This window comes from Calliopsis andreniformis, unplaced genomic scaffold (assembly GCF_051401765.1).
Source record: "Calliopsis andreniformis isolate RMS-2024a unplaced genomic scaffold, iyCalAndr_principal scaffold0128, whole genome shotgun sequence".
Classification (NCBI taxonomy): Eukaryota; Metazoa; Arthropoda; class Insecta; order Hymenoptera; family Andrenidae; genus Calliopsis; species Calliopsis andreniformis.
In genome coordinates, this window is record NW_027480537.1 from 6,888 (window position 1) to 13,774 (window position 6,887).

Sequence of the window (6,887 nt, forward strand, 5' to 3'; positions counted from 1 at the left end):
AGATTGAGGATTGAGGATTGAGGATTGAGAATTGAGAATTGAGGATTGAAGATTGAGTATTGAAGGTTGAAGATTGAGGATTGAGGATTGAGGGTTGAGGATTGAGGACGAGGACTGACGGTTGAGGATTGAGGTTTGAGGATTGAGGGTTGTGGATTGAGAACGAGGACTGAGGGTTGAATATTGATGTTTGAGGCCTGAGGATTGAGGATTGAGGATTGAGATTTGATGATTGAGGACTGAGGGTTGAAGATTGAGGATTGGGTATTGAGGATTGAAGAATGAGGATTGAAGATTGAGGATTGAGGATTGAGGATTGCAGATTGTGTATTGAGGATCGAAGATTGAGGATTCAGGATTGAGGATTGAGGATTGAGGATTGAGGATTGAGGATTGAGGATTGAAGATTGAGTATTCAGGATTGAAGATTGAGGATTCAGGATTGAGGAATGAGTATTGATGATTGAGGATTGATGATTGAGGATTGAGGATTGAGGATTGGGGATTGAGGATTGAGCATTGAGGTTTGAGGACTGAGGGCTGAGGATTGAGGATTGAGGATTGATGATTGAGGATTGAGGATTGAGGATTGGGTATTGAGGATGGAGCATTGAGGTTTGAGGACTGAGGGCTGAGGATTGAGGATTGAGGATTGAGGATTGAGCATGAGGGCTGAGGGTTGAGGATTGAGGTTTGAGGACTGAGGACTGAGGATTGAGGATTGAGGATTGAGGATTGAGGATTGAGGATTGAAGATTGAGGATTGGGTATTGAGGATTGAAGAATGAGGTTTGAGGATTGAGGATTGAGGATTGAGGATTGAGGATTGAGGATTGAGGATTGAGGGTTGAGGATTGAGGACGAGGACTGACGGTTGAGGATTGAGGTTTTAGGATTCAGGATTGATGATTGAGGACTGAGGCATGAGGATTGACGATTGAGCATAGAGGATTGAAGATTGAGGACTGGCGATTGAGGATTGAAGATTGAGGATTAAGGACTGGGGATTGAGGATTGAGGATCCAGGATTGGAGATTGATTTTTGGGGATTGAAGATTGAGGATTGAGGATTGAGGATTGCTAATTGCGAATTGAGAATGAGGACTGAGGGTTGAGGATTGAGGTTTGAGTAACGAGGATTGAGGGTTGTGGATTGAGAACGAGGACTGAGGGTTGAATATTGATGTTTGAGGCCTGAGGATTGAGGATTGAGAATTGATGATTGAGGACTGAGGGTTGAAGATTGAGGATTGGGTATTGAGGATTGAAGAATGAGGATTGAGGATTGAGGATTGAGGATTGACGATTGCAGATTGAGTATTGAGGATTGAAGATTGAGGATTCAGGATTGAGGATTGAGGACTGAGGATTGAGGATTGAGGATTGAGGATTGAAAATTGAGTATTGAGGATTGAAGATTGAGGATTCAGGATTGAGGAATGAGTATTGAAGATTGAGGATTGATGATTGAGGATTGAGGATTGAGGATTGGGGATTGAGGATTGAGCATTGAGGTTTGAGGACTGAGGGCTGAGGATTGAGGATTGAGGATTGATGATTGAGGATTGAGGATTGAGGATTGGGTATTGAGGATTGAGCATTGAGGTTTGAGGACTGAGGGCTGAGGATTGAGGATTGAGGATTGAGGATTGAGGATGAGGGCTGAGGGTTGAGGATTGAGGTTTGAGGACTGAGGACTGAGGATTGAGGATTGAGGATTGAGGATTGAGGATTGAGGATTGAAGATTGAGGAATGGGTATTGAGGATTGAAGACTGAGGATTGAGGATTGAGGATTGAGGATTGAGGATTGAGGATTGAAGATTGAGGATTGGGTATTGAGGATTGAAGAATGAGGATTGAGGATTGAGGATTGAGGATAGAGGATTGAAGATTGTGTATTGAGGATTGAAGGTTGAGGGTTCAGGATTGAGTACTGACGATTGCGTATTGAGGACTGAGGATTGAAGATTGAGAATTGAAGATTGAGTATTGAGGACTGAATATTGACGATTGAGGATTGAAGATTGAAGATTGAGGATTGAGGATTGGGGATTGAGGATTCAGTGTTGGACAATGAGGATTGATGGTTGAAGATTGAGGATTGGGGATTGAGGATTGAGGAATGAGTATTGAAGATTGAGGATTGATGTTTGAGGATTGAGCATTGAGGATTGAAGGTTGAGGATTGGGTATTGAGGATTGAAGAATTAGGATTGAGGATTGAGGATTGAGGATAGAGGATTGAGGGTTGAAGGTTGAGGATTGGGTATGGAGAATTGAAGAATGAGGATTGAGGATTGAAGATTGAGGATTGGGTATTGAGGATTGAAGAATGAGGATTGAGGATTGAAGATTGAGGATTGAGGATTGAGGATTGAGTATTGAGGATTGAAGATTGAGTATTGAGGATTGAAGATTGAGGATTGTGTATTGAGGATTGAAGATTGAATATTGAGGACTGAGGATCGAGGGTTGTGGATTGAGGACGAGGACTGAGGGTTGAATATTGATGTTTGAGGTGTGAGGATTAAGGATTGAGGATTGAGAATTGAGGATTGAGGATTGAGGATTGAAGATTGAGGAATGGGTATTGAGGACTGAAGAATGAGCATTGAGGATTGAGGATTGAGGATTGAGGATTGAGGATTGAGGATTGCAGATTGAGTATTGAGGATTGAAGATTGAGGATTCAGGATTGAGGATTGAGGATTGAGGATTGAGGATTGAGGATTGAGGATTGAAGATTGGGTATTGAGGATTGAAAATTGAGGATTGAGGATTGAGGATTGAGGATTGAGGATTGAGGATTGAGCATTGAAGATTGAGGATTGGGGATTGAGGATTGAAGATTGAGTATTGACGATTGAATATTGAGGATTGAGAATTGAGAATTGATGATTGAGGATTGAGGATTGAGTATTGAGAATTGAAGGCTGAGGATTGAGGATTGAGGATTGAGGATTGATGATTGTGGTTTGAGGATTGAGGATTGAGTATTGAGGATTGAGGATTGAGGATTGAAGATTGAATATTGATGATTGAAGACTGAGGATTGAGTATTGAGGATTGAAGATTGAGGATTGAGGATTGAGGATTGAGGATTGAGGATTGAGGATTGAGGATTGAGGATTGAGCATTGAGGATTGAAGATTGAGGATTAAGGATTGGGGATTGGGGATTGAGGATCTAGGATTGGAGATTGATTATTGGGGTTGAAGATTGAGGATTGAGGATTGAGGATTGAGAATTGAGAATTGAGGATGAGGACTGAGGGTTGAGGATTGAGGTTTGAGGTACGAGGATTGAGGATTGAGGATTGAGGACTGAGGACTGACGATTGAGTATTGAAGAGTGAGGATTTATGACTGAGGATTGAGGATTGAGGATTGAGGATTGAGTATTGAGGTTTGAAGATTGAGTATTGAAGGTTGAAGATTGAGGATTGAGGATTGAGGGTTGAGGATTGAGGACGAGGACTGACGGTTGAGGATTGAGGTTTGAGGATTGAGGGTTGTGGATTGAGAACGAGGACTGAGGGTTGAATATTGATGTTTGAGGCCTGAGGATTGAGGATTGAGGATTGAGAATTGATGATTGAGGACTGAGGGTTGAAGATTGAGGATTGGGTATTGAGGATTGAAGAATGAGGATTGAGGATTGAGGATTGAGTATTGAGGATTGAGGATTGGGGATTGAGGATTGAGGGTTGAGGATTGAGGACGAGGACTGACGGTTTAGGATTGAGGTTTGAGGATTCAGGATTGATGATTGAGGACTGAGGCTTGAGGATTGACGATTGAGCATAGAGGATTGAAGATTGAGGACTGGCGATTGAGGATTGAAGATTGAGGATTAAGGACTGAGGATTGAGGATTGAGGATCCAGGATTGGAGATTGATTTTTGGGGATTGAAGATTGAGGATTGAGGATTGAGGATTGCTAATTGCGAATTGAGGATGAGGATTGAGGGTTGAGGATTGAGGTTTGAGTAACGAGGATTGAGGGTTGTGGATAGAGAACGAGGACTGAGGGTTGAATATTGATGTTTGAGGCCTGAGGATTGAGGATTGAGAATTGATGATTGAGGACTGAGGGTTGAAGATTGAGGATTGGGTATTGAGGATTGAAGAATGAGGATTGAGGATTGAGGGTTGAGGATTGAGGATTGCAGATTGAGTATTGAGGATTGAAGATTGAGGGTTCAGGATTGAGGATTGAGGACTGAGGATTGAGGATTGAGGATTGAGGATTGAAAATTGAGTATTGAGGATTGAAGATTGAGGATTCAGGATTGAGGAATGAGTTTTGAAGATTGAGGATTGATGATTGAGGATTGAGGATTGAGGATTGGAGATTGAGGATTGAGCATTGAGGTTTGAGGACTGAGGGCTGAGGATTGAGGATTGAGGATTGATGATTGAGGATTGAGGATTGAGGATTCGGTATTGAGGATTGAGCATTGAGGTTTGAGGACTGAGGGCTGAGGATTGAGGATTGAGGATTGAGGATTGAGGATGAGGGCTGAGGGTTGAGGATTGAGGTTTGAGGACTGAGGACTGAGGATTGAGGATTGAGGATTGAGGATTGAGGATTGAGGATTGAAGATTGAGGAATGGGTATTGAGGATTGAAGAATGAGGATTGAGGATTGAGGATTGAGGATTGAGGATTGAGGATTGAGGATTGAAGATTGAGGATTGGGTATTGAAGATTGAAGAATGAGGATTGAGGATTGAGGATTGAGGATTGAGGATTGAAGATTGAGTATTGAGAATTGAAGATTGAGGATTGAGGATTGAGGATTGAGTATTGAGGATTGAAGATTGAGTATTGAGGATTGAAGATTGAGGATTGAGTATTGAGGATTGAAGATTGAATATTGAGGACTGAGGATTGAGGGTTGTGGATTGAGGACGAGGACTGAGGGTTGAATATTGATGTTTGAGGTGTGAGGATTAAGGATTGAGGATTGAGAATTGAGGATTGAGGATTGAGGATTGAAGATTGAGGAATGGGTATTGAGGACTGAAGAATGAGGATTGAGGATTGAGGATTGAGGATTGCAGATTGAGTATTGAGGATTGAAGATTGAGGATTCAGGATTGAGGATTCAGGATTGAGGATTGAGGATTGAGGATTGAGGATTGAAGATTGGGTATTGAGGATTGAAAATTGAGGATTGAGGATTGAGGATTGAGGATTGAGGATTGAGGATTGAGCATTGAAGATTGAGGATTGGGGATTGAGGATTGAAGATTGAGTATTGATGATTGAATATTGAGGATTGAGAATTGAGAATTGATGATTGAGGATTGAGGATTGAGTATTGAGGATTGAAGACTGAGGATTGAGGATTGAGGATTGAGAATTAATGATTGAGGTTTGAGGATTGAGGATTGAGTATTGAGGATTGAGGATTGAAGATTGAATATTGATGATTGAAGACTGAGGATTGAGTATTGTGGGTTGTGGATTGAGGACGAGGACTGAGGGTTGAATATTGATGTTTGAGGTCTGAGGATTGAGGATTGAGGATTGAGAATTGATGATTGAGGATTGAGGATTGAAGATTGAGGAATGGGTATTGAGGACTGAAGAATGAGGATTGAGGATTGAGGATTGAGGGTTGAGGATTGCAGATTGAGTATTGAGGATTGAAGATTGAGGATTCAGGATTGAGGATTGAGGATTGAGGATTGAGGATTGAGGATTGAGGATTGAAGATTGGGTATTGAGGATTGAAAATTGAGGATTGAGGATTGAGGATTGAGGATTGAGGATTGAGGATTGAGCATTGAAGATTGAGGATTGGGGATTGAGGATTGAAGATTGAGTATTGATGATTGAATATTGAGGATTGAGAATTGAGAATTGATGATTGAGGATTGAGGATTGAGTATTGAGGATTGAAGACTGAGGATTGAGGTTTGAGGATTGAGGATTGATGATTGAGGTTTGAGGATTGAGGATTGAGTATTGAGGATTGAGGATTGAGGATTGAAGATTGAATGTTGATGATTGAAGACTGAGGATTGAGTATTGAGGGTTGTGGATTGAGGACGAGGACTGAGGGTTGAATATTGATGTTTGAGGTCTGAGGATTGAGGATTGAGGATTGAGAATTGATGATTGAGGATTGAGGATTGAAGATTGAGGATTGGGTATTGAGGATTGAAGAATGAGGATTGAGGATTGAGGATTGAGGATTGAGGATTGCAGATTGAGTATTGAGGATTGAAGGTTGAGGATTCAGGATTGAGGACTGAGGATTGAGGATTGAGTATTGAGGATTGAGGATTGAAGATTGAGTATTGAGGATTGAAGATTGAGGATTAAGGATTGAGGATTGGGGATTGAGGATCTGGGATTGGAGATTGATTATTGGGGTTGAAGATTGAGGATTGAGGATTGAGGATTGAGAATTGAGAATTGAGGATGAGGACTGAGGGTTGAGGATTGAGGTTTGAGGTACGAGGATTGAGGATTGAGGTTTGAGGACTGAGGATTGACGATTGAGTATAGAAGATTGAGGATTTATGACTGAGGATTGAGGATTGAGGATTGAGGATTGAGTATTGAGGATTGAAGATTGAGTATTCAAGGTTGAAGATTGAGGATTGAGGATTGAGGGTTGAGGATTGAGGACGAGGACTGACGGTTGAGGATTGAGGTTTGAGGATTGAGGGTTGTGGATTGAGAACGAGGACTGAGGGTTGAATATTGATGTTTGAGGCCTGAGGATTGAGGATTGAGGATTGAGAATTGATGATTGAGGACTGAGGGTTGAAGATTGAGGATTGGGTATTGAGGATTGAAGAATGAGGATTGAGGATTGAGGATTGAGGATTGAGGATTGCAGATTGAGTATTGAGGATCGAAGATTGAG